General features: G+C 48.4%; 20 non-coding genes and 9 pseudogenes across 20 annotated transcripts; all 29 read left to right on the forward strand.

The window, feature by feature from the left end:
• Nucleotides 1-88, forward strand: part of LOC138543689 (5S ribosomal RNA) — a 109-nt pseudogene extending 21 nt beyond the window's left edge.
• Nucleotides 89-551: 463 nt separating this feature from the next.
• Nucleotides 552-670, forward strand: LOC138547060 (5S ribosomal RNA). The gene has a single exon (XR_011290986.1). It is a non-coding gene; the product is annotated as a 5S ribosomal RNA (ribosomal RNA).
• Nucleotides 671-776: 106 nt separating this feature from the next.
• Nucleotides 777-895, forward strand: LOC138551126 (5S ribosomal RNA). Its single transcript, XR_011294858.1, has one exon. It is a non-coding gene; the product is annotated as a 5S ribosomal RNA (ribosomal RNA).
• A 106-nt stretch (nucleotides 896-1,001) lies between these two features.
• LOC138541018 (5S ribosomal RNA) lies at nucleotides 1,002-1,120 on the forward strand. Its single transcript, XR_011289037.1, has one exon. It is a non-coding gene; the product is annotated as a 5S ribosomal RNA (ribosomal RNA).
• A 106-nt stretch (nucleotides 1,121-1,226) lies between these two features.
• Nucleotides 1,227-1,335, forward strand: LOC138543975 (5S ribosomal RNA; annotated as a pseudogene).
• Nucleotides 1,336-1,441: 106 nt separating this feature from the next.
• LOC138550909 (5S ribosomal RNA) lies at nucleotides 1,442-1,560 on the forward strand. The gene has a single exon (XR_011294650.1). It is a non-coding gene; the product is annotated as a 5S ribosomal RNA (ribosomal RNA).
• Nucleotides 1,561-1,666: 106 nt separating this feature from the next.
• Nucleotides 1,667-1,775, forward strand: LOC138543014 (5S ribosomal RNA; annotated as a pseudogene).
• A 106-nt stretch (nucleotides 1,776-1,881) lies between these two features.
• LOC138550686 (5S ribosomal RNA) lies at nucleotides 1,882-2,000 on the forward strand. Its single transcript, XR_011294434.1, has one exon. It is a non-coding gene; the product is annotated as a 5S ribosomal RNA (ribosomal RNA).
• A 106-nt stretch (nucleotides 2,001-2,106) lies between these two features.
• On the forward strand, nucleotides 2,107-2,225 carry LOC138542525 (5S ribosomal RNA). The gene has a single exon (XR_011290505.1). It is a non-coding gene; the product is annotated as a 5S ribosomal RNA (ribosomal RNA).
• Nucleotides 2,226-2,331: 106 nt separating this feature from the next.
• Nucleotides 2,332-2,450, forward strand: LOC138545173 (5S ribosomal RNA). The gene has a single exon (XR_011290786.1). It is a non-coding gene; the product is annotated as a 5S ribosomal RNA (ribosomal RNA).
• A 106-nt stretch (nucleotides 2,451-2,556) lies between these two features.
• On the forward strand, nucleotides 2,557-2,675 carry LOC138550687 (5S ribosomal RNA). The gene has a single exon (XR_011294435.1). It is a non-coding gene; the product is annotated as a 5S ribosomal RNA (ribosomal RNA).
• A 106-nt stretch (nucleotides 2,676-2,781) lies between these two features.
• LOC138548377 (5S ribosomal RNA) lies at nucleotides 2,782-2,900 on the forward strand. The gene has a single exon (XR_011292181.1). It is a non-coding gene; the product is annotated as a 5S ribosomal RNA (ribosomal RNA).
• A 106-nt stretch (nucleotides 2,901-3,006) lies between these two features.
• On the forward strand, nucleotides 3,007-3,115 carry LOC138543690 (5S ribosomal RNA; annotated as a pseudogene).
• Nucleotides 3,116-3,568: 453 nt separating this feature from the next.
• LOC138537563 (5S ribosomal RNA) lies at nucleotides 3,569-3,687 on the forward strand. The gene has a single exon (XR_011285695.1). It is a non-coding gene; the product is annotated as a 5S ribosomal RNA (ribosomal RNA).
• A 106-nt stretch (nucleotides 3,688-3,793) lies between these two features.
• LOC138545184 (5S ribosomal RNA) lies at nucleotides 3,794-3,912 on the forward strand. Its single transcript, XR_011290787.1, has one exon. It is a non-coding gene; the product is annotated as a 5S ribosomal RNA (ribosomal RNA).
• Nucleotides 3,913-4,018: 106 nt separating this feature from the next.
• On the forward strand, nucleotides 4,019-4,137 carry LOC138537698 (5S ribosomal RNA). The gene has a single exon (XR_011285826.1). It is a non-coding gene; the product is annotated as a 5S ribosomal RNA (ribosomal RNA).
• A 106-nt stretch (nucleotides 4,138-4,243) lies between these two features.
• Nucleotides 4,244-4,362, forward strand: LOC138541719 (5S ribosomal RNA). Its single transcript, XR_011289719.1, has one exon. It is a non-coding gene; the product is annotated as a 5S ribosomal RNA (ribosomal RNA).
• Nucleotides 4,363-4,467: 105 nt separating this feature from the next.
• On the forward strand, nucleotides 4,468-4,576 carry LOC138543691 (5S ribosomal RNA; annotated as a pseudogene).
• Nucleotides 4,577-5,040: 464 nt separating this feature from the next.
• Nucleotides 5,041-5,159, forward strand: LOC138547074 (5S ribosomal RNA). The gene has a single exon (XR_011290988.1). It is a non-coding gene; the product is annotated as a 5S ribosomal RNA (ribosomal RNA).
• A 106-nt stretch (nucleotides 5,160-5,265) lies between these two features.
• Nucleotides 5,266-5,384, forward strand: LOC138551127 (5S ribosomal RNA). Its single transcript, XR_011294859.1, has one exon. It is a non-coding gene; the product is annotated as a 5S ribosomal RNA (ribosomal RNA).
• A 106-nt stretch (nucleotides 5,385-5,490) lies between these two features.
• LOC138543976 (5S ribosomal RNA) lies at nucleotides 5,491-5,599 on the forward strand (annotated as a pseudogene).
• A 106-nt stretch (nucleotides 5,600-5,705) lies between these two features.
• LOC138542584 (5S ribosomal RNA) lies at nucleotides 5,706-5,824 on the forward strand (annotated as a pseudogene).
• Nucleotides 5,825-5,930: 106 nt separating this feature from the next.
• Nucleotides 5,931-6,039, forward strand: LOC138542863 (5S ribosomal RNA; annotated as a pseudogene).
• Nucleotides 6,040-6,145: 106 nt separating this feature from the next.
• LOC138541027 (5S ribosomal RNA) lies at nucleotides 6,146-6,264 on the forward strand. Its single transcript, XR_011289046.1, has one exon. It is a non-coding gene; the product is annotated as a 5S ribosomal RNA (ribosomal RNA).
• Nucleotides 6,265-6,370: 106 nt separating this feature from the next.
• LOC138539150 (5S ribosomal RNA) lies at nucleotides 6,371-6,489 on the forward strand. The gene has a single exon (XR_011287227.1). It is a non-coding gene; the product is annotated as a 5S ribosomal RNA (ribosomal RNA).
• A 106-nt stretch (nucleotides 6,490-6,595) lies between these two features.
• LOC138537871 (5S ribosomal RNA) lies at nucleotides 6,596-6,714 on the forward strand. Its single transcript, XR_011285991.1, has one exon. It is a non-coding gene; the product is annotated as a 5S ribosomal RNA (ribosomal RNA).
• A 106-nt stretch (nucleotides 6,715-6,820) lies between these two features.
• Nucleotides 6,821-6,939, forward strand: LOC138550688 (5S ribosomal RNA). The gene has a single exon (XR_011294436.1). It is a non-coding gene; the product is annotated as a 5S ribosomal RNA (ribosomal RNA).
• A 106-nt stretch (nucleotides 6,940-7,045) lies between these two features.
• Nucleotides 7,046-7,164, forward strand: LOC138537273 (5S ribosomal RNA). The gene has a single exon (XR_011285415.1). It is a non-coding gene; the product is annotated as a 5S ribosomal RNA (ribosomal RNA).
• Nucleotides 7,165-7,270: 106 nt separating this feature from the next.
• Nucleotides 7,271-7,379, forward strand: LOC138543692 (5S ribosomal RNA; annotated as a pseudogene).
• Nucleotides 7,380-7,500: the final 121 nt, after the last annotated feature.

The following is a 7,500-nucleotide window of genomic DNA, read 5'->3' on the forward strand; positions in this document are numbered from 1 at the left end:
AATGCGCCCGATCTCGGAAGCTAAGCAGGGTCGGGCCTAGTTAGTACCTGGATGGGAGACTGCCTGGGAATACCAGGTGCTGTAGGCTTTTTTGTGCTCCATGATTAGTAATTGCGCAACTTCTCAATTATTTTTCAAATTTGGTATGTTTCCAAAATAATTGTATCCCGTTTTATAGCGGAAATGTTGGACAACATCATGAGGGCTGGAGCTAGCTTTTTACATAGAATTAGCATACAGGTAGTGTGTTAATGGGTAATAAATCGACTTTCACATGTAATGCAGTACAGAGAATATTGAGTCCTTCAAGAGGCATGAAAGAAAACCATTATTATGTTGATTGTTCTCTCCACCTCCCTGCAACAGACACAGGATGGATGAATTAAAGTTATCCTACCAGACATAGGAGTCCTGAATGGGCCCACCAGTCTTATATATCTCGTCTGATCGAGCCTGATCGAGCGATGAGCGTGGTATCATGTTGCAAGTGGCTGCATGGCTTAGCTTACTAAATGCAAATGCATAAGAGTAATATTCTTAGCATTCCTAGAGCCTACGGCCACACCACACTGAATGCACCCGATCTCGTCTGATCTCGGAAGTTAAGCAGTGTTAGGCCTAGTTAGTACCTGGATGGGAGACCGCCTGGGAATACCAGGTGCTGTAGGCTTTTTTGTGCTCCAAGTTCAGGAAGTGAGCCCTTTCTCAATTGCCTTTCAAAACTGCAAGGTCTAGCCGACTAGATGCTTAAAAGTACAAAACTCACTAGGCCCAGAGCCTACGGCCACACCACACTGAATGCGCCTGATCTCGTCTGATCTCAGAAGCTAAGCAGTGTCGGGCCTAGTTAGTACCTGGATGGGAGACTGCCTGGGAATACCAGGTGCTGTAGGCTTTTTTGTACTCCAAGTTCAGGAAGTGAGCCATTCCTCAATTGCCTTTCAAAACTGCAAGGTCTAGCTGACTAGATGCTTAAAAGTACAAAACTCACAAGGCCCAGAGCCTACGGCCACACCACACTGAATGCGCCCGATCTCGTCTGATCTCGGAAGCTAAGCAGTGTCGGGCCTCGTTAGTACCTACATGGGAGACCGCCTGGGAATACCAGGTGCTGTAGGCTTTTTTGTGCTCCAAGTTCAGGAAGTGAGCCATTTCTCAATTGCCTTTCAAAACTGCAAGGTCTAGCTGACTAGATGCTTAAAAGTACAAAACTCACTAGGCCCAGAGCCTACGGCCACACCACACTGATTGCGTCTGATCTCGGAAGCTAAGCAGTGTCGGGCCTAGTTAGTACCTGGATGGGAGACCACCTGGGAATACCAGGTGCTGTAGGCTTTTTTGTGCTCCAAGTTCAGGAAGTGAGCCATTTCACAATTGCCTTTCAAAACTGCAAGGTCTAGCCGACTAGATGCTTAAAAGTACAAAACTCACTAAGCCCAGAGCCTACGGCCACACCACACTGAATGCGCCCGATCTCATCTGATCTCAGAAGCTAAGCAGTGTCGGGCCTAGTTAGTACCTGGATGGGAGACCGCCTGGGAATACCAGGTGCTGTAGGCTTTTTTGTGCTCCAAGTTCAGGAAGTGAGCCATTTCACAATTGCCTTTCAAAACTGCAAGGTCTAGCCGACTAGATGCTTAAAAGTACAAAACTCACTAGGCCCAGAGCCTACGGCCACACCACACTGAATGCGCCCGATCTCGGAAGCTAAGCAGGGTCGGGCCTAGTTAGTACCTGGATGGGAGACCGTCTGGGAATACCAGGTGCTGTAGGCTTTTTTGTACTCCAAGTTCAGGAAGTGAGCCATTTCTCAATTGCCTTTCAAAACTGCAAGGTCTAGCCGACTAGATGCTTAAAAGTACAAAACTCACAAGGCCCAGAGCCTACGGCCACACCACACTGAATGCGCCCGATCTCGTCTGATCTCGGAAGCTAAGCAGTGTCGGGCCTCGTTAGTACCTGGATGGGAGACCGCCTGGGAATACCAGGTGCTGTAGGCTTTTTTGTGCTCCAAGTTCAGGAAGTGAGCCATTTCTTAATTGCCTTTCAAAACTGCAAGGTCTAGCTGACTAGATGCTTAAAAGTACAAAACTCACTAGGCCCAGAGCCTACGGCCACACCACACTGATTGCGCCCGATCTCGTCTGATCTCGGAAGCTAAGCAGTGTCAGGCCTAGTTAGAACCTGGATGGGAGACCACCTGGGAATACCAGGTGCTGTAGGCTTTTTTGTGCTCCAAGTTCAGGAAGTGAGCCATTTCACAATTGCCTTTCAAAACTGCAAGGTCTAGCCGACTAGATGCTTAAAAGTACAAAACTCACTAGGCCCAGAGCCTACGGCCACACCACACTGAATGCGCCTGATCTCGTCTGATCTCAGAAGCTAAGCAGTGTCGGGCCTAGTTAGTACCTGGATGGGAGACCGCCTGGGAATACCAGGTGCTGTAGGCTTTTTTGTACTCCAAGTTCAGGAAGTGAGCCATTTCTCAATTGCCTTTCAAAACTGCAAGGTCTAGCCGACTAGATGCTTAAAAGTACAAAACTCACAAGGCCCAGAGCCTACGGCCACACCACACTGAATGCGCCCGATCTCGTCTGATCTCGGAAGCTAAGCAGTGTCGGGCCTCGTTAGTACCTGGATGGGAGACCGCCTGGGAATACCAGGTGCTGTAGGCTTTTTTGTGCTCCAAGTTCAGGAAGTGAGCCATTTCTCAATTGCCTTTCAAAACTGCAAGGTCTAGCTGACTAGATGCTTAAAAGTACAAAACTCACTAGGCCCAGAGCCTACGGCCACACCACACTGATTGCGCCCGATCTCGTCTGATCTCGGAAGCTAAGCAGTGTCGGGCCTAGTTAGTACCTGGATGGGAGACCACCTGGGAATACCAGGTGCTGTAGGCTTTTTTGTGCTCCAAGTTCAGGAAGTGAGCCATTTCACAATTGCCTTTCAAAACTGCAAGGTCTAGCCGACTAGATGCTTAAAAGTACAAAACTCACTAGGCCCGGAGCCTACGGCCACACCACACTGAATGCGCCCGATCTCGGAAGCTAAGCAGGGTCGGGCCTAGTTAGTACCTGGATGGGAGACTGCCTGGGAATACCAGGTGCTGTAGGCTTTTTTGTGCTCCATGATTAGTAATTGCGCAACTTCTCAATTATTTTTCAAATTTGGTATGTTTCCAAAATAATTGTATCCCGTTTTATAGCGGAAATGTTGGACAACATCATGAGGGCTGGAGCTACCTTTTTACATAGAATTAGCATACAGGTAGTGTGTTCATGGGTAATAAATCGACTTTCACATGTAATGCAGTACAGAGAATATTGAGTCCTTCAAGAGGCATGAAAGAAAACCATTATTGTGTTGATTGTTCTCTCTCTGTGTCTGCAACAGACACAGGATGGATGAATTAAAGTTATCCTACCAGACATAGGAGTCCTGAATGGGCCCACCAGTCTTATATATCTCGCCTGATCGAGCGATGAGCGTGGTATCATGTTGCAAGTGGCTGCATGGCTTAGCTTACTAAATGCAAATGCATAAGAGTAATATTCTTAGCATTCCTAGAGCCTACGGCCACACCACACTGAATGCACCCGATCTCGTCTGATCTCGGAAGTTAAGCAGTGTCAGGCCTAGTTAGTACCTGGATGGGAGACTGCCTGGGAATACCAGGTGCTGTAGGCTTTTTTGTGCTCCAAGTTCAGGAAGTGAGCCCTTTCTCAATTGCCTTTTAAAACTGCAAGGTCTAGCCGACTAGATGCTTAAAAGTACAAAACTCACTAGGCCCAGAGCCTACGGCCACACCACACTGAATGCGCCTGATCTCGTCTGATCTCAGAAGCTAAGCAGTGTCGGGCCTAGTTAGTACCTGGATGGGAGACCGCCTGGGAATACCAGGTGCTGTAGGCTTTTTTGTACTCCAAGTTCAGGAAGTGAGCCATTTCTCAATTGCCTTTCAAAACTGCAAGGTCTAGCCGACTAGATGCTTAAAAGTACAAAACTCACAAGGCCCAGAGCCTACGGCCACACCACACTGAATGCGTCCGATCTCGTCTGATCTCGGAAGCTAAGCAGTGTCGGGCCTCGTTAGTACTTGGATGGGAGACCACCTGGGAATACCAGGTGCTGTAGGCTTTTTTGTGCTCCAAGTTCAGGAAGTGAGCCAGTTCTCAATTGCCTTTCAAAACTGCAAGGTCGAGCTGACTAGATGCTTAAAAGTACAAAACTCACAAGGCCCAGAGCCTACGGCCACACCACACTGATTGCGCCTGATCTGGTCTGATCTCGGAAGCTAAGCAGTGTCGGGCCTAGTTAGTACCTGGATGGGAGACCACCTGGGAATACCAGGTGCTGTAGGCTTTTTTGTGCTCCAAGTTCAGGAAGTGAGCCATTTCACAATTGCCTTTCAAAACTGCAAGGTCTAGCCGACTAGATGCTTAAAAGTACAAACTCACAAGGCCCAGAGCCTACGGCCACACCACACTGAATGCGCCCGATCTCGGAAGCTAAGCAGGGTCGGGCCTAGTTAGTACCTGGATGGGAGACTGCCTGGGAATACCAGGTGCTGTAGGCTTTTTTTGTGCTCCATGATTAGTAATTGCGCAACTTCTCAATTATTTTTCAAATTTGGTATGTTTCCAAAATAATTGTATCCCGTTTTATAGCGGAAATGTTGGACAACATCATGAGGGCTGGAGCTACCTTTTTACATAGAATTAGCATACAGGTAGTGTGTTCATGGGTAATAAATCGACTTTCACATGTAATGCAGTACAGAGAATATTGAGTCCTTCAAGAGGCATGAAAGAAAACCATTATTGTGTTGATTGTTCTCTCCACCTCCCTGCAACAGACACAGGATGGATGAATTAAAGTTATCCTACCAGACATAGGAGTCCTGAATGGGCCCACCAGTCTTATATATCTCGCCTGATCGAGCCTGATCGAGCGATGAGCGTGGTATCATGTTGCAAGTGGCTGCATGGCTTAGCTTACTAAATGCAAATGCATAAGAGTAATATTCTTAGCATTCCTAGAGCCTACGGCCACACCACACTGAATGCACCCGATCTCGTCTGATCTCGGAAGTTAAGCAGTGTTAGGCCTAGTTAGTACCTGGATGGGAGACCGCCTGGGAATACCAGGTGCTGTAGGCTTTTTTGTGCTCCAAGTTCAGGAAGTGAGCCCTTTCTCAATTGCCTTTCAAAACTGCAAGGTCTAGCCGACTAGATGCTTAAAAGTACAAAACTCACTAGGCCCAGAGCCTACGGCCACACCACACTGAATGCGCCTGATCTCGTCTGATCTCAGAAGCTAAGCAGTGTCGGGCCTAGTTAGTACCTGGATGGGAGACTGCCTGGGAATACCAGGTGCTGTAGGCTTTTTTGTACTCCAAGTTCAGGAAGTGAGCCATTCCTCAATTGCCTTTCAAAACTGCAAGGTCTAGCTGACTAGATGCTTAAAAGTACAAAACTCACTAGGCCCAGAGCCTACGGCCACACCACACTGATTGCGTCTGATCTCGGAAGCTAAGCAGTGTCGGGCCTAGTTAGTACCTGGATGGGAGACCACCTGGGAATACCAGGTGCTGTAGGCTTTTTTGTGCTCCAAGTTCAGGAAGTGAGCCATTTCACAATTGCCTTTCAAAACTGCAAGGTCTAGCCGACTAGATGCTTAAAAGTACAAAACTCACTAAGCCCAGAGCCTACGGCCACACCACACTGAATGCGCCCGATCTCATCTAATCTCAGAAGCTAAGCAGTGTTGGGCCTAGTTAGTACCTGGATGCGAGACCGCCTGGGAATACCAGGTGCTGTAGGCTTTTTTGTGCTCCAAGTTCAGGAAGTGAGCCATTTCACAATTGCCTTTCAAAACTGCAAGGTCTAGCCGACTAGATGCTTAAAAGTACAAAACTCACTAGGCCCAGAGCCTACGGCCACACCACACTGAATGCGCCCGATCTCGGAAGCTAAGCAGGGTCGGGCCTAGTTAGTACCTGGATGGGAGACCGCCTGGGAATACCAGGTGCTGTAGGCTTTTTTGTACTCCAAGTTCAGGAAGTGAGCCATTTCTCAATTGCCTTTCAAAACTGCAAGGTCTAGCCGACTAGATGCTTAAAAGTACAAAACTCACAAGGCCCAGAGCCTACGGCCACACCACACTGAATGCGCCCGACCTCGTCTGATCTCGGAAGCTAAGCAGTGTCGGGCCTCGTTAGTACCTGGATGGGAGACCGCCTGGGAATACCAGGTGCTGTAGGCTTTTTTGTGCTCCAAGTTCAGGAAGTGAGCCATTTCTCAATTGCCTTTCAAAACTGCAAGGTCTAGCTGACTAGATGCTTAAAAGTACAAAACTCACTAGGCCCAGAGCCTACGGCCACACCACACTGATTGCGCCCGATCTCGTCTGATCTCGGAAGCTAAGCAGTGTCAGGCCTAGTTAGTACCTGGATGGGAGACCACCTGGGAATACCAGGTGCTGTAGGCTTTTTTGTGCTCCAAGTTCAGGAAGTGAGCCATTTCACAATTGCCTTTCAAAACTGCAAGGTCTAGCCGACTAGATGCTTAAAAGTACAAAACTCACTAGGCCCAGAGCCTACGGCCACACCACACTGAATGCGCCTGATCTCGTCTGATCTCAGAAGCTAAGCAGTGTCGGCCCTAGTTAGTACCTGGATGGGAGACCGCCTGGGAATACCAGGTGCTGTAGGCTTTTTTGTACTCCAAGTTCAGGAAGTGAGCCATTTCTCAATTGCCTTTCAAAACTGCAAGGTCTAGCCGACTAGATGCTTAAAAGTACAAAACTCACAAGGCCCAGAGCCTACGGCCACACCACACTGAATGCGCCCGATCTCGTCTGATCTCGGAAGCTAAGCAGTGTCGGGCCTCGTTAGTACCTGGATGGGAGACCGCCTGGGAATACCAGGTGCTGTAGGCTTTTTTGTGCTCCAAGTTCAGGAAGTGAGCCATTTCTCAATTGCCTTTCAAAACTGCAAGGTCTAGCTGACTAGATGCTTAAAAGTACAAAACTCACTAGGCCCAGAGCCTACGGCCACACCACACTGATTGCGCCCGATCTCGTCTGATCTCGGAAGCTAAGCAGTGTCGGGCCTAGTTAGTACCTGGATGGGAGACCACCTGTGAATACCAGGTGCTGTAGGCTTTTTTGTGCTCCAAGTTCAGGAAGTGAGCCATTTCACAATTGCCTTTCAAAACTGCAAGGTCTAGCCGACTAGATGCTTAAAAGTACAAAACTCACTAGGCCCAGAGCCTACGGCCACACCACACTGAATGCGCCCGATCTCGGAAGCTAAGCAGGGTCGGGCCTAGTTAGTACCTGGATGGGAGACTGCCTGGGAATACCAGGTGCTGTAGGCTTTTTTGTGCTCCATGATTAGTAATTGCGCAACTTCTCAATTATTTTTCAAATTTGGTATGTTTCCAAAATAATTGTATCCCGTTTTATAGCGGAAATGTTGGACAACATCATGAGGGCTGG

Source organism: Ambystoma mexicanum, unplaced genomic scaffold (assembly GCF_040938575.1).
Source record: "Ambystoma mexicanum isolate Mex_15411 unplaced genomic scaffold, UKY_AmexF1_1 Mex_scaf10, whole genome shotgun sequence".
Lineage (NCBI taxonomy): Eukaryota > Metazoa > Chordata > Amphibia > Caudata > Ambystomatidae > Ambystoma > Ambystoma mexicanum.